This window comes from Lissotriton helveticus, chromosome 5_1, assembly GCF_964261635.1.
Source record: "Lissotriton helveticus chromosome 5_1, aLisHel1.1, whole genome shotgun sequence".
Classification (NCBI taxonomy): Eukaryota; Metazoa; Chordata; class Amphibia; order Caudata; family Salamandridae; genus Lissotriton; species Lissotriton helveticus.
In genome coordinates this window covers 430,491,791-430,516,863 of record NC_136065.1, presented here as the reverse complement: position 1 = coordinate 430,516,863, position 25,073 = coordinate 430,491,791, and positions in this window count along the sequence as shown.

The following is a 25,073-nucleotide window of genomic DNA, read 5'->3' as shown; positions in this document are numbered from 1 at the left end:
AACGATGGATTTAGAACCAGATCTCTGTACTGGGGTGAATGTATGACATTGTTCTACATTCTGTCCGTCAACTGTGTTTTTTGGGACTTTCCCTACAGCATTGACTCTGTCCACTATCCTTTGCCACATTTGACTTTGTCTGGCTGCTGGTGTCTGTTGTACCTTGCTTCCTAAGATGTATGGCTCTACTCTTATGATCTCATCCACCATGACTGACAACTCACCATCAGTGAATTTTGGCATTTTCTGTGTCATGGCGTGTGATGTGCTGAGCGATTGTGAGTGCAGTTGTGGGTGGGAGTGATGATGATGTGTGGGATGTGGGTGTGTTTGTGATTGTGTGATGTGTTCAGGTTTGGCTTTTGTTTGTGTGATGAGTTAGGGCCACTACGCTTCTGGAGTTTTGATGGGGAATGTGGATTAGGCACGGGCCTGCTTTTATGCTCAGCTATGTGGGTGTGTTTTCTGCTTGATATTCATGTCTGGTGTGTTGTCGGTGTTGAGCTGGGATTTGTAGTTTATGTGTTACAGGGGCATCTGACAATGGGATGTGTTACTTGTTTCTATTGGCTGAGCCAGTTGCACTTCCACAATATTTGGTGTTGTGCTGTAGTAGCCTTCGACCGCCATTACTATTTCCGAAGTACTGCCGTGGTCGGACTGCGCTGGCCTGGTCTCCGAGGCTCACATTCATCATTATTGACATTTGCGGCGGTCGGTAACGCCAGGAAGCCAGGAAGCAGACTCCAGCACCGACTGATCCGGGATTCCTGGCACCGCGGAATTACCCATTCGTAACGCAGTTACTTAGAAATCACGCCCGATTCTGGGTTGTCTTGCCTTCATTAGGCAATGTCCTCTTCACGTCAACTGCTCGAGTAATACCGGTTAATTCTACCCCGGCATTAGAGGCTTACAACCACAAGGCATTTATTAAATGTCCTGATGATGGTCCCCATGATTAGATAGTGGGACCGAAACGCCGTCGACTTGTTGCGCACCTTATACAAAAACCTGATTTATTTGTTATGTATATGTAATGGTGCTTGCCTGATATTTCTGTACACCTCAATCCTTACAGAAACCGCTGCTTTTGCCCTAACAAGCCCTGTTTTGTCTTCTATTCACCTTCTGTACTGATCTGTGTTAGGGTACAGGCTTGTGCCCCACACTGGTGATTTGTTGAAGGTATTTCTTGTGTACAATAACTTTCAATTGAGTAAAAATTTAAGACCTCTGTCCGGCTGGACATGTCACTCTGAATATAGAACTGATTGTGTCTATATTTATTGCTTCACGTACATTGCTTTAATGCATGGGACCACTGTTGTTTTATAAAGTAAGGCCTGGTCTCCGGGGCTCACATTCATCATTATTGACATTTGCGGCGGTCGGTAACGCAAGGTCGTTATGCGGGCACCGTGGTGCCATCATAATTGCACTTATTGAGAACCAAAAGGGGATAGGTCCATAAACACGTAGTGGGGGCTAGACCTTATATTTAAATTGCAAAAACACACAGTGCCCACACCACAATTACTCATTCAATATTCAAGAAGGGTAAGAAACCAGTTTATTGTAACCACCCTTAGACAGCATTACTCAGTGTCTATCATTTTATGCTTTTTTTCAAATTTTCAAAAAATCATAACAGAATAAAGGACTACGTATTGGAATATTTACAAGACTAAATACACTTTGTACATACATCAAAAAACAAACATTATTTACACACTAAAGAAACGTTTCTGCATCAAACATTACAAAAAATTATAAGTACATCACAACCAACAAATATTACAATAAAAAACATGAAGAAAAATTATTTCCAAGGGGGTATAAGCAACTTAATAGCTTGTAAATGCTTAAATACTGGACCAGCCGGTCCTAGTGTCGTGAAGTTGACAATTTATTCCACCCAAGAAAGACTGCAGTCTTTCTTGGGTGGAATAAATTGTCAACTTCACGACACTAGGACCGGCTGGTCCAGTATTTAAGCGTTTACAAGCTATTAAGTTGCTTATACCCCCTTGGAAATCATTTTTCTTCATGTTTTTTATTGTAATATTTGTTGGTTGTGATGTAATTTTAATTTTTTGTTATGTTTGATGCAGAAACGCTTTTTTAGTGTGTAAATAATGTTTGTTTTTTGATGTATGTACAAAGTGTATTTAGTCTAGTAAATATTCCAATACGTAGTCCTTTATTCTGTTATGATTTTTTGAAAATTTGAAAAAAAGCATACAATGATAGACATTGAATAATGCTGTCTAAGGGTGGTTACAATAAACTGGTGTCTTACCCTTCTTGAATATTGAATGAGTAATTGTGGTGTGGGCACTGTGTGTTTTTGCAATCATAATTGCACTGGCGGGAATTCCACTGCTGTATCGGCGGTTTGTGGGCTTGCCGCGGCAAATAAGACCACCGTGGACGGTGTTTCAGCTGTTCCGCACGTGCACGGTGTGTTTCATGGATTCCGATGCAGCGGATGTTTTTTCCCCGCGGTGCAACGTAATGGGACCGGCGGTGCCGCTGCGAGCCATAGGGGCGGTCTTTTCACATTGCCATGGTGGTACGGACGGTGTTCTGCCCGCCATCGTAATCGGCCCCTATGTGAGTAGGTAAAACCTCTGACCGGGTTGAACCAGTTAGTACTCAATGCTTTTTGGTGCTATTTTTATTTAAAATTTAAAAAAATCCTTATCTCCAGTTCCCATTATTGGATTTTCACTATTTTATCATGCTTTTGTTCATTAAATTATTCTCTATTTTTATAAATTCGAGTGGGATTTTTATTGTGATGCTTTACTTATGTTCTTTAGTTAAGCCATTGCCATAGCAACCAGGGGTTGAGCTCAAATTTAAATTACTGAAACATTTACTAACTACCATCCACCCCAGCTTATAATCCACTGTATGACATTGGTATTCAGTGACACAGAACGTGCCTTTTGTAGTACCAATTAGCTATCAAGTTCTAAATTACAATTCTATAAATTAAGCCGAGTACAGAAATTGATTTTTGATTTTTAATTGACATCTGGACTTTTATTGTGTTGTTTTTCATGTTTCCAAAATTTTTTGTGGCAATCTTGAATATTAGTTGAAGGAGAGGACAACCCACTCAAATAATGATCACAGTCCTTGTCAGAAAATCCACTGAAACCATTAAATAAACCTATGCTTACCCCTCTGGTAGCTTGGCACAAAGCAGTCACACTTAACCTAGAGTCAACGTGCAAAGTATGTATGCAGTACTCAAGCTTAGAGTTCGAAGTTAGAAAAATTGAAAACAAAGTGCCAAATTCTGCAAGACCCGGTCAAAGTCAAAAGTTAATCCCAACCATGATGGATCGCTAGTTGGCTACTGGAGTCTGGTTCATCACCATGGACAGTTTACCTTTTGACTTTTATGGATAAAAAGAGGTTATCAATGAATCATTGGTGGGGCAAGCTGATGGCTCAAAATTAAGCAAGACTGGATAATGGAGTGCTGCTGGGGTGAGGGTGGGGTCTAAATGCGGACAATGACAGAGGTGGGAAAGCTGCCAGCAGGCAGTCTGAAATCCGTGCCCAGGAAGGCCTCAACATCAATCGGATGACCTCTTTGTCAGTCCTGATGAAGCCCTTCTGGGTTCAGACTTTGAGACTTATCTGGATGTTGAATTTCTTTCAGCGGGGCAAACTGACAAGTTGAGGCTGACCGGAGTTTCAAGGTTGAGGGCTGCAGCTTCGATGGTAACCCTATTCAACATGGGTTCTCCGGTCATAAATTTAGAAAGGAGTTTCTAAGTCCCAATTTTTGCAGTTTGGGGACACGAGGAGTAAACTCTAACAGCTAGATTCATCAATGTTAAAATCTGCGATTCCTAAATTGCGAGAAAAAGCGAATCGCAATTAAGAAATCGCAGATTGGCATTCATGAATTTTTGTGAGAAAAAAAGCGACTCGCAATCGGCCGCAATCGCCGAGTGCGAGTCCCCGAAAATTGGTAAATATTCGCATAATCGGCCAATACCCGTGTTGAAATTGCGATCTCGCAATTACCGAAATCGCAAATTGCGATCTCGCTAACTGCAAGATCGCAAAAACGGGAAGTCGCATCCTGAGCACAGTGATGACATCACAACCAGGAAGTAGGGAGGTTCCACTCTCATTCAGCAGTGAGAGCCTGAACTGGAAGCAGCATCATCAGAGGTCCCCTCCAGTGTGCCTACAGGAGTAAAACAGGAGACACCCCAGTGGCAAGCATGTCACAAGAAGCTGCAGGTGGATCTTCCATTGTGAGAAAGAGGAAAATAAAATTTTCAGAGCAGGAGCTCGAATTTCTGATTGAAGGAGTCTGCGAAGACTACCATCGGCTCTTTGGTAAAGACTCCAGAAGGGTGCCCGAGGCCGATAAAAGGCGGCTATGGTTGCGCATTCGTGCTAAAGTTAACTCTGTGGGGGTGACCCAGCGCTCCGTGGACGAGCTAAAAAAACGCTGGTTTGACCTCAGAGGGCGGTCAAAGGAAAAGATTGCGGAGAGGCTGGGGAAGCGTGTGGCAACAGGTGGAGGGGAGCCCACTGTCCCACCAAACACACCACTGGAGGACAGAGTGGAGGACACCATAAATCCGCAGGCATGCGTGGGTGTGACCCAGCTGGACTCCTCCCGACCCACCCAAGACACACCAGGTAAGTGCCATGCGACTGCGACCCCCTGTCCCCTAACAATGTCCATGACTCCAGAGTATCCCATATCAAACCCCAGTCATGCAGCCAAAGAACACCACTAAAGCGCTATTGCATTGTGGGACATGTAGTCTGACCACAATTACCATCTTGCCCCATTAGGCCAGACATGTTTAGTGAGAGTCAATCCTGCAGCCAGTCAGGGAATGGTAGTCTGCATGCATGTAGGAAGCCTAAATGTGTAAGAAACATGTCACTAATCAACATCCACTTTACATCACAGGTGGCGCAGAAGTCCCCAGCACAGACAGCGATGCCCTGGTAATTGAGGACATCACGGAGGACACAGAGGGAGACACACATCTATCCCCACAGCCCGGACCATCAGGGCAAGCTGCCGCACCAGCGGTCATTACACCACCTGCCCCTGTGGCCAGTGCCACCCCTCTGCCACCAGGCGCTGCAGTACCACTGCACGTCACACAACCACCAGTGGGGCCTGCAACACCAGCAGCAGTTCGCCAACCAACCCGCCGCCCTGCGGCTGTGAGGTGCCAGTCAAGCGGACTGGTGAGGGTGCAGCGCACTAACAATTCCCGCGCTGGCAGGGGACAAAACGTGCAAACAGGTGGGCTCTCCATTGAGCGCCGTATGCTACATGTGCATCAGACCCAGGCCCGTCATCTTGCGGCTATCCACCTCCAACTTAACAAGACCGCCCGAAATGTAGCACAAATGTCAGACCGCATGGAGGGGATGACAGCTGCTATGTCAGACCGCATGGAGAGGATGACAGCTGCTATGGAGGCCAACACACAGGCCATCTCCGGCAACCAGAATCTCAACCGCCGCAGACACCACCAGCTGCTGACCCGCCTGTTAGGATACACGCAGTCCAACTATATTATTGGGAAAGCTACCTCCCAGCTCTCGCGACGCTCCTTGGCCATGCAGGTCTAAATGGTCCAGTGCTGCCAGGACGTCGCCAGAGCTCTGGAGCGTGTGTCAACAGCAGTGCAGGGCATGCAGGCTAACGGCCATGGCCAGGCGAGGGGGCTGACGACACTAGTGAGGCTACATCCAGCCATAGCAGCCCGTCCATTCCACCGGTGGTAGCACCCCGCCGCAGCAGCAGGCCCTCTGCTGCCTCACGGCCTAATCAGGAGGAGGATGTAGAAAGGAGGTTGGGAGCATCTGCCCGGAGGCGGAATTGAACAATAGAACATTTACATGAGGGGCCATGCTGCTGCTACAAGCATCCCCTCCTGAAGAACGGACATATGACGCAATATGTCATTCATGTACCAGTTTGCAGAATGCCAAGTTTATTGTGCTGTAGCAATTACAAATATTCTGACTAACTTAATCTGACTCATGTCATTATTAATGTTCTCATGCATGAGTTAAGTAATGGGTGTGGGGAGTGGGTGCACTAGAAATAGTTCATGCAGATTTGGTTACGGCGCCTGTGTCCTTCTGCAGGATTCTCCCCGCGTGCGTGACGCACATGTGCAGGTGGTTGGTTGTCCCCTTCCGACTCACTGCCAGAGATGTCAACAGGGATCCTGTGCTTGGTAGCAATGTTGTGAGGGATAGCACACATGGCCACGATGCGGCAGCAGACCTCTGGCTCGTATTTAATGGCCCCACCAGTCTTGTGAAGTATGCGGAACCTGCTTTTCAACAGGCCAAATGTGCTCTCAATACAATTCCTAGTGCGGATGTGTGCTGCATTATAACGCCGTTGCTGTGGTGTTGCAGGGTTGAGGTAAGGGGTGAGTAGGTACTCACGGAGAGCATAGCCGCTGTCACCTGAATGAAAGGAGCAGAGGGTGAGTGCCTGTTCTGCGCAGTTACATGATCACAGTTTACAATTTTGGGGCATGTGTACTTACCTAGTAGGTGTCCTTCCCCAAAGTCTCCCCTGGCCAGTCGTGTGTGGATGCCGCTGTGCCTGAAGATGAAGGAGTCATGTGTGCTCCCCGGGTACTGTGCCACAATGTCTGTGATGAATGTTTTTGCATGGCACACCATCTGGATGTTGAGGGAGTGGTAGCTTTTTCGGTTGCGGTACATGTACTCCGTTTCTGCAGGTGGGCAGATATGGATGTGGGTACAGTCAATACATCCTATGACATGTGAAAATTGAGCTACATTCTAAAATTGAGCTTGGTCTCATTCAGGTCCTGTTGGCTGGTGGGGAATGAGATGTAGTGGTGTAGCCGGATCAGCATAGCATGCAGGAAACTCCTTAGGCAGCGGGACATGGTGAGCTGGGATATCCCCCCTGCAACAGCGACCATCCCCTGGAAGCTTCCGGAGGCCAGGAGGTGCAGGCAGCACAATACCTGCACATTTGTGGGCACGGCATTGGTCCTCCTTGTTGAGTTCTGCATCAGGGGGTCTAGGTCCCGGATAAGCTTGATGATCGTAGCCCCACTCAGGCGGTACTTTGCATAAATTTGCACCCTGGTTTGGCCCAGATGGGTGACCCGCTGGCGGAATAACAGCTCCTGGATCCTCCGACTGTTCCATGCTGCTCGCTGTAGCCTTCGCCGCCTCACCACCATGTAGAGCCAAGGCATTGTGAGAATCCTCACGCTCCAGCTGCATGTCCTTAAATGTGTTTGGTCAGCCCTGCACCTGTTGGTAGTTTGTTAACCGTTTTTAAAAAAAAAAGAAATTTCCTTACTGGTTACCACCTGATTTGTGTTTTTCTTAATTTGCGTGTCGCAATTTGCGATTTTCTGGTTTTTCGCATTTAGCGATTTTTCATGAATGGCGATTGCGAATGTTTTGCGACTTCGCAAATTAATGCGCAGAATCCATGGTTTCTCGCAATTTCAGATTCGCAAATGCCCATCCTCCAGGATTCTGCGAATTTATTTGCGAAGTCGCAATTTTTATTTAGCGATTTTGCATTTTTGGACTTTTCTGTATCATAAATTCCTTTCCGTCAAATTGCGATCGCAGTTGCGAATTCGCAGCTATTGCGATCGCAATTTGGCTTCATGAGTCTAGCTGTAACTCACTAAGGGCAGCACAATGAGTGCTGCAGCCGAATAGTATAATTTAATTTATATGCCCTGAGTACTGGTAAAAAGCTGGGTCTGGTGGCTCAGTGGACTGATGCCTCCACTGCAGGGGCCTGCGTTTGATCTCATGGTCACAGGTTCAAATCCCAGTGGGTCCAATCAGCCTTTCAAACATCTGAGGTTGATAAAATGAGTGCCATTGAGTTGGGTAACAAGAAACATCTGTTATTCAGCACTAAGATACCTTCGGGTGAATGTGCGCCTTACAAATATATGTTAGGTTACTGGTAGTATCACATACTAGGGACTTATCAGTAAATTAAATGTGCCAATTATGAGTATGCCATGTTTACAAAGGAGAGCACACACACTGGCTAGCAGGGGGTCAAGCATGCAGAGTTCTTTGCCAACTAAAAAAGGTTCAGCAAAGGAAGTCAAACATTGGGGTATGACAAGAAAAAGATGGTAATTTCCAACGATTTTGTGTTCCAATTTCTGCATCTTTAAAAAGCCTTAGGGAACATGGAGTTTGATCCGGCTACCATGACAACTGTCACAATGGTGACGATAAAGGTCCAATTCAGAGAAAGGCAATTGAATGTCGGCGATAATGCTAGAAAGGTTGAATAAGAAAGGGCCCTTGATGCCTGGGAAGAAGTCCGCCAATCAGAGATCTGCTGTGAGGATGAAGCCCTAGAGGATGAAGGGACAGCAAACCACTTGCGCCAAAATACATACCCTGGCGTACCATACAGGGCTGGGAGTAAAGCAGGTTTGGCCAGCATAAGCCCTTCAGAACTGGCCAGCTATCAGTTGAAGCTCAGGCACAAGCAATCTGTAAGGGAGCTGCAGGCCAAGCTGACAGCCGTAGCATTGGAGGCAAAGCAACTGGCCTTGGAGGAGAAAAATATAAACTTAGAACTCTTGATGTCTGAGGAACATGGTGGCAAGAATGGTAAGGTGTTAGCGGTAGCCTAAACACCCTTTGCTTGCCCAAGGCTATAGTGTAGTGTAGTGGGAGGCAACATTGACAAATGGTTTGCGTTCTATGAAAGAGCTTTGAGAATATGCAGGTTATGTCAATGCCATTTGGGAGACTTACAATGGGAGTTAGTATCAACACTGGGAAGGGATACATTCCAGACTCTATTAGAGGGTATAGCTGACTCCTACTTGCAAATAAAAAATGCCCATGTGCAGAAGTTTGGTCTCATACCTGAAGGGTACCAGACTTTGTAGCTTTCTCAATAAAAGCACTGGGGCGGCTAACTGAAAGGCAATACAGTCACTGCTTATTATGGGCTAGGTAAGGTTAAATTGATGTTATTGTTAGTAATTGAAATAATATTTTCCTTTACATTAAAAACAAACTTGGAGATACATTAAAAAGCCCAAAGGTTAAAGGGATGTTATAGTAAGGTGAAAATGTCAGTTAGAGCATACCATTTTAAATGAACAACACCATTGAAATTTATCAGTTATAGTTCCCTCAAGTAACTGTAACTTGTGCTCTAAATTAACTATAGCTCACAAAGTCATTTCAGATGTTGCCATGCTGTTATCAATGCAGTCATTATACATGTCATGAGTGTTGTAATTAGGCCTGGGCGGTAAATTCTGTTCCGCTCGAAGAATTTGGGTAATTTTGCGTTCCGCAAAGAACGCGGAATTGTCAAACATTCCACGATCCGCGGCTTCATGGATTTTTTGTCTGCTTGTTCGCGCTTTGAAAATGCGTGTTCACAAGATATTTTTTCCCAAGCATGCAAACAGCGTTCATGAACAGGAAAAAAGAATCTGAAATGGGCGGAACAAGCAATTTTGCGTGTTCGCTGAACTTTTGCGTGCTTGCAGAGATTTTTTACCGTTGCACAGAGCTTTGGGTAGCGCGACTACACAAATTCCGCCTACCCCTAGTTGTAATATGTGAGGTAATTAGCAGTTCATGGTGAGGGTGCGAGTATTCCTACTATTTTTTCAGGACAGAGGACTAAGTCCCAATGTCCTAAGAAATCCCACTAGGGCCAGGGTCCCCAATGCTGCCCCCCTATTTATTTGTTTTCTATGACTGAGTCCCCAAGTCATAAAATGGCGGCCACAACTTTCTCCTCATGTTGCAGTCAGCTAATTAGATCACGTTTTTTGACCTTGCTGCACTGTGGCACTCTGTGGTAATACTGTGGTAGTACCATGTAACTATATATACATACATTTTTAAACTAAATTTCTCAAAAGCGACTAAACGGATTGACACCAAATCATAAAAAGCACACTCTCTGCAATATTTAGTTTAATTCCTTTCAGTGATATTTGCTGTAGCGCTGTTCAATTTTCCTCTGTATAAAGTGCATGGGGTAAAAACATTAGGGGACCTCCCTACCCATTTCCTGGAGTAAAAACATTTGGGACCTCCCCACCGTTTCCTGGGCCCCACTTGAAGAACCCCTCCGAACAAGTCCTGCCAAAGCTTTTAGGAAACCATCAAATATATTTCCTATGGAAACCCGGTCTTAACTATCACTACGCAGTTACCACTGAGTTTTATATATATATGGTCACACAAAAACAAAAGTTAAAGTAATTGTTTTTAAATAAATGTAGACTGATCCATGTAGTTTCTTTATGTAGATTATTGAGGTAAGATGTTACATAAGGGAAAGCCCCACCAGGAGCAGCCTCACTGCTGCTCAGCCCATCACCAATTGACTCTCACACAATTGAGCTTTCCATTCACCAACATTCTCTCACAGACACCCAGGCTGAGCAGCAGTATAACACATAGCCTTCCTTTAAGGGAATAAAAAAACTCTCAGAACAAATGCAAGAAATAAATAACATAACATAGCCCTGAAAAGTAGCATGAACAATTAAAGGTGGCAAATTCATGCAGAAGGAATAAAATTGATAGAAAGAGATACACAAAACAGCCCACACCAAAACTACCAACAAACCAAGTACAAGTGTGATATCGGGTTCAGTCAGGCCTACATACTCTGCAAAACTCACGACACCTTAAAACAGAAGTTGGCACGGAAACTGGAAATGCAAAAGACAAGTTTATTAAGACCCCATGGGGTGGTGGTACATTCCTACAGCACCCTTCGGCAATGCAAGAAGTATCACACCGAACATCGGTGTGCGACCTCTTTTATACAGTTTAACGGTAATAAAAAGATAGGCGTTATACTCTTTCACAGTTTTAGGTACATATAAGGGCATTTTTGGAACACAGTCAACATGTGGGAGGAGTTTAGTGCCACTGGTCAGTTTCCTGAGACATTCCTGAGAGGTGACCAGTCAATATACAATGCCCATGTGTGAGCTTGACCAGTACTAAAAATAGCCTGTTGCTGGGCAAGAAAAACGGACATTGGTACAAAGAAAGGACAAAAGGGCATGCTGACCACGAGGCAGCATGTTCATACAAAATGGAAGCTAGAGAATACAAAATGGCCCCTGCACGTTAGGTCACGTTAACGGCAAAAGTTTGTGTAGCTGAACTAAATGCTAACTCAGGTGCTGCCAAATTAGGACAGACGGCCCTTTTAGCATTTAGCTGAAGCTACCTCATAATGAAAGTAATCAGGATGTTCATCATCAATATTAATTGTCATAATCTTCATCATTTCAGCATTAATCATTTGCTCGTTTTTGGCAATAACTCGTCTGGATGGGATACAGGCTGTAATGCATACAGAACATAAGATAGGGCCACATTGAATACACAAGCAAAGGAAAAAGAGTATTCCAATAATTATACACAGAATAGTTAATAATTTCCAACCCCATGTGCTAAGGAGAGTCCAGAACCAGTTAGAAAATGTCCATGTAATATTCTCAGGGTGAATTTCAGCAGCAATTTTATGCAATTTGGAAATAGCATCGTACACAGAAGGTGAGTTGTCTGGCACGTATACACAACAACTGCTACCGATGATGCGGCATGCACCTCCACGGTCAGCTAGCACTACGTCTAGAACCATTCGGTTCTGGAGCGTTACAATTCTAGTGATCTGAAGTTCTTCAGTTATGTTTCCCAAAGCAGAGGCAGTTTCATTAGCGACAGCTTCCACAACACGTGTTAGCCATCTTATTTTCCTACTGTTTAATGCAGCACCAACAAAGGAAAACAGGCCTAAATTAAAATCTACATATTGCTGTAAAGAGGTGTCAGTTTGGTCTATGTTTTCAATGTCTAATGTTCTCTTGACTCTATTCAGTATGAAATCATGATATAACACAAAGTCATTATGATACATAGGCGGAGCAATAAACACAGGTGGCAGCACAAAAGATATATAACAAGTTCCTAACCACCCAATGGGAAGACAATGGTATCCCTTATTTCCACAAATAAAGTACGTGTTATGTGAAGCTACAAAAGTGATACCATTTGGTGTATCAAAAGTGAGAGTAGTATTGCATTCGCTTCTTCCTACAGGGATAGTTCCTTTATTACGAATGCAGAGATCAGCCTTTGTATCAATAACAGTAATCACATGTAAACTAGACATATTTACAAGTCTTTGATTAGTGAAGATACGAGGTGTAGTTACATTGTCCGGACGATATTCTTCCCACTCAAATTTAGTTCCTTCAGCTTGTGGATAGCCATCTTTATCGTGGTAACAGATCCTGTTCAATCGAAAGAGTAGTCCACCTTTTGTTGGCCATCTTAGAGTAAAGAGAAGAGTGTACCAAGCGTTACAAGAACCATTATGAGAGAATGGGAGAGGAATAAGTGGAGTTCCTCCTTTCTTTTGATGTCCAGGCAACATTCCACATACCCAACAGTTCGTAGTATTAGTCATATTGTGGGTGTGATGCAGAATCTGAATGAAGCTGTTATTCAAATAAGTCTGTCTATGTCTCTCTTCATGATAAGGCAAAGTAAAGTGGAAATGTTCAGATGGGCTTGGAGTGGTAGGCAGTAAATATTCTCGTGCAGGAAGCAATCATTCTATAGTCCAAGCTAATACTGCTATTACCACTATAGTCGTAACAAAAAGCACAGCACCAAGAATTTTCTTATTTCTCGTTGTAGCAGGTGCCATAGTTCACAAAACAAAGTTCTTCAAAAGCAATACTAAAAATAAAAAGTTAGTGCTGAGAACTGGGGCTGCCGCTGGTGTCTTCTCCGAGATTCAAGACGGGTGTCGCTACACTGGACAGAACTGATCCCCCCCTTGATATTCCCGGCTTCCGTTTTCACAAACCTCAGAACGGTAACAAACCAGTCTCGAACAAAAAATTATTTCCTCGGACGTAGATTATACTTCACTCCATCAGAAACAGTGTGGTCCGGGAAGGCTCCCTCCAATTCGTTAAACGTAGTAGCTGGGCTCTTCTCTGCATCCAAGATGTCTCGGTAATCAGACAGCACTTCAGGATTCACCAGATCAGGGGAAACACGACGGCAGTGAGTAGAATGGATCCACCGCTTCTTGTTCATGACTCTCACCGCTGTCCGAGTTGCCAGCAACACTTGTTCAGGGCCATGCCATCTCGGCTCCAAACTGCTGGCTCTCTCGAACACCCGTGTGGTCCCAAGGACGAAGATCATGAGCCTCTCCAATGGAATTATCGGGGAGCGCTTCTCGAACCTGTTGATGAATAGAAAGTAAATCATTTGTTAATCGTGCCAAATAATCGTTCATCATTATACAAGGCACATCATGTATCAAACGAGGCTTAGGAACTCCCCAAATATTCATAGGCCTTCCAAACACCACTTCATAAGGTTATGAGGCCAGATCGAGAATGTGGCACTGATCTAATAGACAGTAATGCCAAAGGCAAAGCATCCGGCCATTTCAAAGATGTGGATGCCACGATCTTTGCTAGCTTCAGCTTCAAGGTTGCATTATACCTTTCTACCAAACCTGCTGACTGCGGATGAAATACAGCATGGAACCTTTGCTTGATTCCCAATCCTTTCAGGACGTACTCCACTACTTTCCCAATGAAATGAGGACCATTATCATTCCACAAAAACTTACAAACACCATAGCGTGGGAAGTACTCCTTGAGTAACACCTTAGCTGTTGTCAATGCTATATTATCCTTCGTGGGGTAAGCCTCAATCCATTTGCTAAAGGCACACACCACCACTAAGACATACTTGAGGTTATTACAACGCTCCAGCTGGATGTAATCCATTTGCAGTACTTCGAATGGTGCAGTAGGTGGAACAAACCCTCCTTTAGGAGTATAAGTCCCTTTCGCAGGATTGTGCTGTAAGCAAATCAGACAGGTTTGTACTATTCTCTTGGCTGTACTAGCAATCTCAGAATGCTCCCAGACTTGTGTGAGCAATTTAGTAATTGCAAGAGCTCCAACATGTGCCAGCCCATGTGTCATTTGAACCATTGCTTGCAAATAGGCGGGAGGCAATTTCCATCTCTCCATATCTTTGCTACGCCAACAACCCTCATCGTCCAACACTCCCTCTGTTGCCCAAGTTGCAAGTTCTGCTTCAGATGCTGATTTCTGTATGTCTAGTATTTCTTCTCTAGCATCGTGCCATCGCTCAGCCTACGATTTCACCACATACATGGGAGAGACATTTTGTAACATGGCAGTCTCTCTCGCTACGCGATCTGCAAAAGCGTTTCCTTGTCCAATTTTGTCTGTCACTTTCTTATGTGCACTACATTTGATTATCACCACTTTCTTTGGACATAATAGTGCATTCAGGAGATCGCGTACCAATTCTCCATGCATAATATGCACTCCATGTGAGGTCAGGAACCCTCGTTCCTTCCAGAGTAGGTCAAAATCATGCACTACTCCAAAAGCATAACGACTATCAGTGTAAATGTTCACCCATAATCCAGCACTTAACTCGCATGCTTTCGTTAATGCTATTAATTCAGCTGCTTGGGCCGATTTCTGCGGTATTCGTGCTGCTTCTACCACTGTCTTGAGTGTCGTGATCGCATAGGCTGCAGAGGTCGCACCATCTGGCAACTTTAAACACGATCCATCAACCCACAGTTCCCCATCTACATCTGGAAATGGTGTATCCTGTAAATCGATACAACCCTTTGTCTGTTCCTCAGTCAGAAAAACACAATCATGTTGTTCTTCCTTCTGGGACTCAGCAACAGGATATGGCAATAAAGTAGCAGGGTTCAAAGTAGCACATCTCTTCAGTGTAATATGTGGCGCCAACAGTGTTAGCTCGTATCCTGTTAGACGGGCACTAGTTAGATGCTGTGTTTTCGTTTGATTCAGTAAAGCATCTACCGCATGGGGGACTAATACCAACAATGTGTGTGACAAAACTATTCCCTCACTCTGTCGTATAGGTACTGCTGTTGCTGCAACTGCTCAAAAACATCCAGGCAGTCCTCGAGCCACAGGGTCGAGTACCGCTTGAAAAGTACGCTCAAGGACTCTGTTTGTCTCCGTGTGTCTGCACTAAGACTGACAATGCGCACCCATCTTTCTCATGTTTGTACAATGTAAAGATCTTTGTGTAATCAGGTGTACCTAGCACTGGTGCAGAACAAAGAGCTTGCCTCAATTGTTCAAAAGCATTCTGACATTCATCTGTCCATTCAATGGGAATTGGTGTAGTTTTGGATAACAATGCTAACAAAGGTTTAACAATGTATGAAAATCCTAGTATCCATTGCCTACAAAAGGACGTCAAACCTATGAAAGCACGAACATCTTTCTGAGTGCGGGGGACTGGCGTATCCAAAACTGCTTGGATTCGATCTGATGTCAATGCACGCCCCTCCTTAGACAAAAGATGACCGAGGTAGGTCACCTTTGGTCTACAATATTGCAACTTCTTCCTCGAAACCTTGTGATTATGCTTAGCAAGAAAAGAAAGCAAGGAAAAAGTGCTCTCCTCGCATTGTTCCTGTGTGTCTGCTGCAAGCAAAATGTCATCTACATATTGAATAAGAGCCACCCCAGACTGTAAGTCGAAAGAATCAAGCTGTCTTTTTAAAGCCTGACTATAAATGCTAGGACTTTCTGTGTAGCCTTGAGGAACCCTACAAAATCTAAACGATTTGTTATTTAATGTAAAACCGAAGAGATGTCGGCTATCAGGATGTATGGGAATCGAGAAGAAAGCATTTTTGAGATCAATGACCGTAAATGTAGTTGCTGTGGGCGGAACCAAAGTAAGTAACGTGGTAATATCAGACACCACCGGGTACTGAGGCACTACTATCTTATTGATTTCCCTCAAATCAATAATAAAACAATAGATCTTGGTGTCTGTGTCTTTCTTGAGGATCGGAAGAATTGGGCTGTTACAAACATTATAGGGGATTCCTCCACCACCCCTGCCATAATCAAGTCATTTACAATGTGTGTCAATGCAATTTCGCCTTCTCTAGAGATTTTATACTGCGGGACACGAGGCAGAGATACTCCCTCCTTTACAGTAATACGTACTGGGGGAATAATCATCTGTCCCACATCAGTATCAGAAGTGGCCCACAACGTTTCTGGCAGAGAAGCTAACACATCGGCCTCTTGAAGGAGGCACAATCTCTCAACTTCTGGATAGTTTTCATTCAATATAACCGGCACCCCTTCAGGGGCACAGCGTATCGTTGCTCGAATTTTTTTTAGCATATCAAGTCCCACAATATTATCTGGTGTGTTTGGAGACAACAAGAACGGACATGGGGCAGCAAATTTATCAATGTAAAGTGTAACAGGTTGAGATAATGGGCTAAGAGAAGGTGTTCCATCGAACCCTATTGCTCTAATCGTTTCGCCAGATAGGGGAGCCCTTGGAACCAAGTATTTGGACAAAGCGCTACGAGTAGCTCCTGTATCGACCAGAAACTGATCAGTAGAACCCAAGACATGTGCTGATATATATGGACCCCTTTGATCAACTGGTTCCACATCCCATCCTACGCAATCCTATGCATAACGATTATCCTGTGACTCAGAAGATTCACCCTCAGCTATCTGATACTGATTGCGTCGATCAAAAGTATTATAATCTGCCTGTCCACGACCCCTTGCTTCAAACCTTCCACGATCATTCGCTCCACCCCTCGATCCTGAATAACTATTCCGCGACCTTCCACTTCCTCGACCACGCTGATTACGCTGTTCTCGAAGCACCGGACAATCCGAAACCCAATGTCCAAACTGTTTACAGTATGCACACTGATCTTCAGAAATTTCGGAACGGGGAGAAGACGCGCTATACGATCCTCGTCTACCTCTATCATTCCCTCTCGACTGCGTAGCGTAAACCTGAGCCAACATCACCTTCGTCTTCAAATCTTTCGCTTTCTTATCACTACTTTCCTTAGCCTCCAATTCCTGTTGTTCATTGTACTGAGCCATAGTCAATAAAGAAGCAGGGGTTGCCGTGGTCCATGAACTTTCACTAGCCTTTAATCGTTTTGCAATCTCCGGTAGGAGATTAGCCACATACTTATCAACAAACAAATGTCTGCCTGTATCTTCTGTTAATAATTGACCACTGTAATCATGAAACGCTTCCTCGAAACGGGAAAAGAAGTCAGAGACCGATTCGTCCAGCTTCTGCTTACACGAAGCCAACATCGTCCAATCAATTTTCTTAGGGGGAACAAGCGTTTTCAATTTATTCAAAATAGCTTCTGGGAGGTCTAATATTAATCGGCATGGTTTACACGCGGGTTCCCTGTCTAAATCAGCTCGAGCTATATCCTTCCAATCTGCACCTAAAAACGTTCGATCATCAAACTTACGAATCGCCCTCCACATATCAGAAGGCAATATCAGCCCAAAAAACAGATCAATATCAACTAATGTCATAACACACGAAGAAATAGCACCTTCCACACCTTCGTAGAAAGCTGCTGGGTTTTTACGGGGGTCTGGCAAAGCATTCTTAAGCGCCATAACATCTGTTCTTTTCCAAGGTGTATAAACCCAATTATATATAAAATAACCCTTCGCATCTTTGGACATTTTATCGTCATCTGTGCCATGCCCTTTAGGAGGAACATACCAAGGCGCAGCTTCTCGCATAGGCATAACATTAATCGCAGCGCTCTTATCTGTTCCAAAGATAGAACACTCTTTGGATACTCCCGTTGATTCAGACGTAGACGAACCCGATTCCTTTTGCGACGCCCGTAGTCGTGACGCTTCATCCCGTAGCTGAACCAAACGCTGGAAAAACTTATCCGCATCTGCAAGAACAAAAAGACCTTTACGAAAGTTATCACGACCAACTGATATATCCTTAGGTTCCAACTCAGAGGAATACTTTCTAAATCGTTCGATAACTTCATCTCCAAAATGGTCCAGAAAGTACAATCGTTCTTTTTCAGACCATTTACCCATACTATCATCATTCTCTGAAACAGTTATAGCATTTCTATTAAGTTTACGAGCAAACCCGCGCAATTCCGTAGCTCGATCAGCAGTTAACCTGGTACGCTGCTTATTCTGATCGTCCTCATCCGAGTCCTCATCCGGAGCCGTAGGCGAAACATACGTAGGCGGGCAACGATCTAGCAATGCAAAATCATCAGATTCATTAGTAAGGAAAGGATAAAGAGGACGTCGAATAGGGAACTGACCTGTAAATTACGTTCTCGAATCTCCCTCTCTTTCTGTTCCTGCAATTCTTTTTCCTGCAGCTGTAAAGCTTTGTGACGAGCAGCCTTTCGCTGCTCCTTATCCGCCAAGGCTTCCTCACGCTTCATCCGTTCACGCACCGCTTTCTCCCACATACGCACACAATCAAACATATCCTGTCTAGACCTACGCTGAAACAAACACTGCTCTACATATTGAACCTTTCGCAAATCAAATGACCCATGTAGTGGCCATTGCAATTCACGATCGGCTTTGGTATATTTATGCCATAATGTACTATACATTATAGGTGGAAGGCCAAATTTTACATACATATCGCGATTAGGTGTCCCCTCTGGGGGAGCAGGCTGTGATTCATTTAATAGATAATTGGTACCATTTCCAAAACAGCACATTCCTCGAAGTGTGCTGAGAACAGGCATGTCAAAATATCACGAAAGCGTGATACTACAGAAAATGGCACTTAATATGCTTTACACACAGTGTGCCGTTCAAACAAATACAAAGTTAGAGAAATATCCCTACATGCCTGTCTATGTGAGGTGCACTCCACATATAAGTCAAATTCATAGGTCCAAACGTTAGCTAACTCAAACAAATTCAAAAAGCCACAGTAAGTGTCAGTAGACTTCCTTACCAATCACAAGCTTACCAACTATCCTCAAAACGTCCAGGTTCCAACTGCCAAGTTCTTTAATCGAATCAGCCAAACGGGCACTACGCGACAATCCAACCGATCAGGATCTCAGTCGAGGACCGGCGCCACCTGGAAGGTCAGATCAGAAGGAAAGGAAAAAACACCGTGGGTGCCAAGACTCGGGTCACTCAATGGCAGCGTACGCGTCCATGGCGAGTTTCCAATCCTTCGTCGCGACCTCTCCTTCGGGCATCCGAGTCGCCGATGAGTCCCTTCGTGGTCGCCAATTTGTGGTATCGGGTTCAGTCAGGCCTACATACTCTGCAAAACTCACGACACCTTAAAACAGAAGTTGGCACGGAAACTGGAAATGCAAAAGACAAGTTTATTAAGACCCCATGGGGTGGTGGTACATTCCTACAGCACCCTTCGGCAATGCAAGAAGTATCACACCGAACATCGGTGTGCGACCTCTTTTATACAGTTTAATGGTAATAAAAAGATAGGCGTTATACTCTTTCACAGTTTTAGGTACATATAAGGGCATTTTTGGAACACAGCCAACATGTGGGAGGAGTTTAGTGCCACTGGTAAGTTTCGGAGGACATTCCTGAGAGGTGACCAGTCAATATACAATGCGCATGTGTGAGCTTGACCAGTACTAAAAATAGCCGGTTGCTGGGCAAGAAAAACGGACATTGGTACAAAGAAAGGACAAAAGGGCATGCTGACCACGAGGCAGCATGTTCATACAAAATGGAAGCTAGAGAATACAAAATGGCCCCTGCACGTTAGGTCAAGTTAACGGCAAAAGTTTGTGTAGCTGAACTAAATGCTAACTCAGGTGCTGCCAAATTACGACACAAGAATCATGCAAGCTGGCCAGGAAAACACAAGAAAAGTACAGGGGTGCCAACAACAAAAGTGTGAAGGAGAACCATCCAATAAGGAAAAAAAAACAGTATTTACTTGTGGAGGGTATCCACACAGAACATAATATCATCACAACACCATAATAAATGCAAAACTACCCCCAACAACACAAGTTGGGGTGGAATGTGTGGGAAACGGACCACAGAGAACAAATGCACTTCCCCCAACAGCGGGTTGGGGTGTGATGTGTGGAGGGGACTTTACATGGAACAAAAACACTCAACGCAAACTTTGACGTGCGAGGGAAAAGACACCTTACGTAACCTTGAATTGCGAAAGAAAGCACTCCCAACACAAACCTTAATGTGCGAGAGAAAACAGAAGGCTCCCAACGCACCCTGACGTGCGAGGAAAAGTACACCCTACGCAAATTTTGACATGCAAGGGAAGAAAAATGCAATACAGACAAAATAAAAAGTAACCTAGAAATAAGGTAAGTAAACGCACATAAGGTAAGAACATTTGCACTTCCAATGACAGCAAGTTAGGGTGTGATGTGTGGAACGGCACCACATGGATAGGAAATAATCCCAAAGCAACATAAGGTAAGTAAATGCACATAAGGAAGATAAATGCACAATTGCATATCAAGCACCAACATCAATGAAACGTAAAAAACACTCACTCTACGAATCCGTACTACGATGGGTGGTAATACAGCACCACCCATAACCACGTAAAAGTGGGAGACATCACACAACTAACTGTACCGTTCTAAACAATCCCCTTACTATAACTGTTACCGGAAATAAAGACACATGTAACCATGAAGAAAACCTCTTACGACTGCAAAAAGCAAGCACGCAATCACCGTATGCGGCACTTAGTTCCCACAACCTCGACGTAACCGTAACATGGTACTAGAAAGCACACAAAATTTGAGTACTGGCGAAAAGCACAGGATAAAATAATTAACCACCCCATCAAAGGGTGAAGTAGTTTACAAGCACTCAGAAACAAATCACAAACGCCATTGCATGACATGTCAAGCATACAATCCATAGCAGATACAAAGTCTTATACTTCGGTGAGCGATCGCTCACCCAAAGTTATCAATCAATGAGAACCCTTGACCACAAGCTCCTTATAGCTGTTGCGTCATCACACAGTGGCGCAGTGAGTACCTCACATGGAGTGTGAAGAGTAATTGGACATGTACTGTGACTTGGAGATTAAAAAGAATGAAATTCCTTTTACACTGCATCATGTGTCTCCATAACGAATTGGTGCCTGCCTCATGATTGTGTCGCAAGTTCGGCAATGGACAAGGTCCGTAAACAATAGGGTACCTGTAGCTGTAACTGTAAGCAAATGGATGTAGACAATCAGGACGTTCATATCCCATGACGAAACAAACTGCAGCCAAGTGGAACATTGCAACACTCACAAACTTTATTGGTAGCAAGGTTGGCAAAGAGTGTACACCACCTGGAGTATAAACGTATGAAACGACATAGATTGCAAAGTTGCAGTGCAGTTCCAAACAAAAGATGGACAGGGACACCTCATCCAAGGCAGCAAGGCAGGGAGAAATAAAGTCCAGCAGGAACTGCACTTTCACGCCGCGACAAGGAAAACAGTTCCAAGGCCAGAGGGTGGAGGGTGGAGGGAGAGAAAGTCCAACATAAACTGGTGCTTACAGGTTGGGGCGACCGATGGAGTGGTCACTGGTGGGGCTCGGGGTGCCTGATTCTTCAAGTTCCAGTTGAATTTCTTCTGCTTCAATTAACATACTTCAGGCTTGACAGTGAAAGTCCTTTCAGGTAGCACATGTAGGTTCTTCTTTCTAAGTCATCGACAAAATGTTGTAAATAAATGTAAACTGGTCCATGTAGTTTCAGGTAGGATGTTACGTAAGGGAGAGCCCCTCCAGGTGCAGCTCACTGCTGCTCAGCCCATCACCAACTGACTCACACACACATGAGCATTCCATTCACCAACATTCTCTCCGACAGACACCCAGGCTGTGCAGCAGTATAACAGTAATGTTATAATTAGATGAACATTTTAGTCACAAGGTAACGTTTTAAGCTAAAAAATATTTCAGTAATTCCCACATTGAAATTATTAACAATAGTAATTCATATAAAAATGTGTAATACAGTTTTTTTTTTAAGTCTGTGAGTCTTTCATTTAACATAGGTTATATTATTGCATTTTGAGGGCTGAAAATTTGTAAAAGAAAGATTCAGAAACATGTTGTTTTTAAAAATAAAAATAACACTTCCCCATGCCCCCATACCAAGGGGCTTTTATTTATTAATAAGGGGAGGGTGGCACATGGCCCCCCTCTAAGAGCCACTTCTGGCCCCAGAAAACGTCTTCCCCAATGGCCTTTCCTTTTTTTAGGGGAAGGTGCATACAGCCTCCCTCCCCAAACCAATAGAAGCTCCATGGACCCCATCCTCCAGGGCTTTACGTGGGTGCACTGGTGCCCGTCCTGGGGCTACCACAGCACACACCATTGTGTACCATGGATTGAGTCCCATTGCCTCCACAGCCCTGCTGGTTCCTTGCATGCACCCACCTTGTGTGCTTTGGGAGTCAGCATTGCTCCTGCCCAGTGGGAGCAGCTGGTTTTGCTTACTCCCACCAGGCAGGAGCAGACTGGGTTTCCCAGCCAGCAAGAGCTTGGGCAGGAAAGCACATTTCTGCTCCCACCCACTGGGAGCATTTTTAAAGTTCTAGACATGCCTTCCTAGTCCACGCTCTTGCAGGTAGGGAAACTACGATGTCCTGGGGGCTCCCTGGGACACAGTTCGTGAGATGGCCCCAAGGGATTGGGTCCCAGGGGTCTTTTTAGTCTTGGGGAGGAGGGCGATAAGCTCCCCTCCCCTTTGAAATTGATGTTGGGCCCAGAGGATGGGGTTCCCAGGGCTTTTACAGTCTCAGGTGGGGGGAGGGGGGTCACACTCCTGCCAATCCTTTATTTTCAAGTTTCATCCCTTACAAACTCAGGAAGGGGCCCTCACACCTCCTCCCTATAATTTTAATGATGGGACCTGGGGAATGGGGCGGGAGAGGGAAAACCCATGCACATCCTGCTTCTCAAATACATTTCCTTGACCTCCAAGGCCTGGCCTACCCCAGGGTTCATAATAAAGATAAAAAAAGCCAACCACCATTTCTATTTTGCCAAACTGAAGTGGGAATCGTGCTGTATCATTGCAAAAACCCTAGTTTTATTTATTTTGGCCCTAACCTGCAAAAGGGAGCAGAGTAAACCTAGTCTGCCCCCTTCTTTGTTTTTCTTAAACAAAATCAAGATAGAGAACAAAGGGTCTTATTTACAAGAGGCCAGCACTGCTGGAGCCTCCCTTTTTTTGACGTTCTGCTGGCACACGCCTCCTAATCATATCTATGAGGTGACACAAAGTCACCTGTGTGGCTTTCCATAGCCTCAAGATATGGAGTAAGGCAAGGCAGCGCAAATCACTGTGTTGCCTTTCTATGCATCTAGAAGGCGTTCCATGGGTGTTGTGGTGGGTATTCTTAAGCAACACCCATGGATTTTGATGCTGCCCAATATTTACAAAATCCCAGAAACCTTGGGTCGCGCCCACACCTAATGCCTCTCCTGAGCAGGTGTAACGAGGAGGAATGTTTTAATCTCTTCTAGTTTTTTCCTCTTTCCATGGGTGCTGCATTTTGCAGCACACAGAAAGAGGAAAATGCCTATCAGGATTGTTTTTGGGCAAGAAGGTGTCCCTTCCTGCATAAAAGGAATCCTGCCAACAATGCAGACACCCTAGTACCATGGTGAAAGGGTGCCTGCATTGGTGCTAGGCACCAAATTGTGCGCCGGCACGGGCTGAAAGGACAGGAATGTGCATATCTCATAAACACAATGCATTCCTGCCCTTTCAAATTGCCACAGGGCAGCACAGCAAAAAGACCTGGGGCTCTGCCCTGTGCCGATTTTTTGTAAATATGCCTGCACCATTTTCTCTCATTATGTGGCCAGTCAATCAGAGCGCTCGCTCGTGCGGAAGACTTTCTCCAACGTGCGTAATTTGGCACAAGGGAAAAATATCAATCAGAACACTCTGTTTTTAAAATTGGGATCAAACTTGATCATCTAGATATACAAATATTTTTTAGCCCTATTTTCTCTAAAAATTCCTAACTGGTACACACCGAATCACAAAAATACACTTGATGCATCTTCCTGCCAAATTTGGTATAATTCCATTCATCAGTTTTTGTGCTTGCACTGTTCAAAACGTTTACGGAAAATGCTTGGGGATTTTGCATTTTGGGGCCGCTTTTTTTCCCAGTCCATACTTGACAGATCACCTCGAAAATTTCCATGAATGAGCTGAGGTGGGTGAACGTTTTTTGAGGAAGTGTTGGGAAGATTCAACAAACAATGTAAAAGTTATTAGCAAAGTAAAAAATGCTCTTCCTTTATGTATACATATGTATGTGTATATCAGTATATAAATATATTACCTACTGGCGGTCATCAGTAGGAAGTTATAGTTTGGACCATGTTTCTTTATGTAACTATAACTCGCGCCCACGTAATGCACTGCTCATGACTTCACATATTACATCATTCATGACATGGTCAGTGACATCACTGGTTTTGTACGAATGAAATGTCCAACTAACGATAAAGTCCCTGAAACCTGTGCTTTTTTCAGTGAATATATATATATATATATATATATATATATATATATATATATATATATATATATATATATATATATATATTACCTACTGGCGGTCGCCAGTAGGTATATATTGTTAGGATTTTTTCTCTATGGGATTTTTGAAAATTCTATGTCTAATAACTTTGGCGTTTGTGGACGGAATTGGCTGCAATTTTCAGGAAAATGGAACATGTTGTTTCTGAGCAGCCCCTGAAAATTTGGGGGGGTTTTGTCAAGGGGGGGCCGAGAAAAAAGGGGGGTCCCAAAACGTGTTTTTAACATTGAGTTTTCCATAGGGCGGTTGGCCTCACTTTTAGCCCGAACGGCTGAATGGATTTGCACGAAACTTGGCAAAATTGTAGGGACTGGTAGCCCGATGTGCCTTTGCTAGGTCTCAATATATGTGCTCCAGTGGATTTTGAGAAATTAACGTTCAAAAAAAGATATATATCTGTAACAGCGGACCGGGCAGCGCTCCAGTTCGCGTACTTTTCGCGTTACGGAGCTTTGTGAAGCGAAGCTGATTGGTTCTCCGGCATCTGAAAACATTCC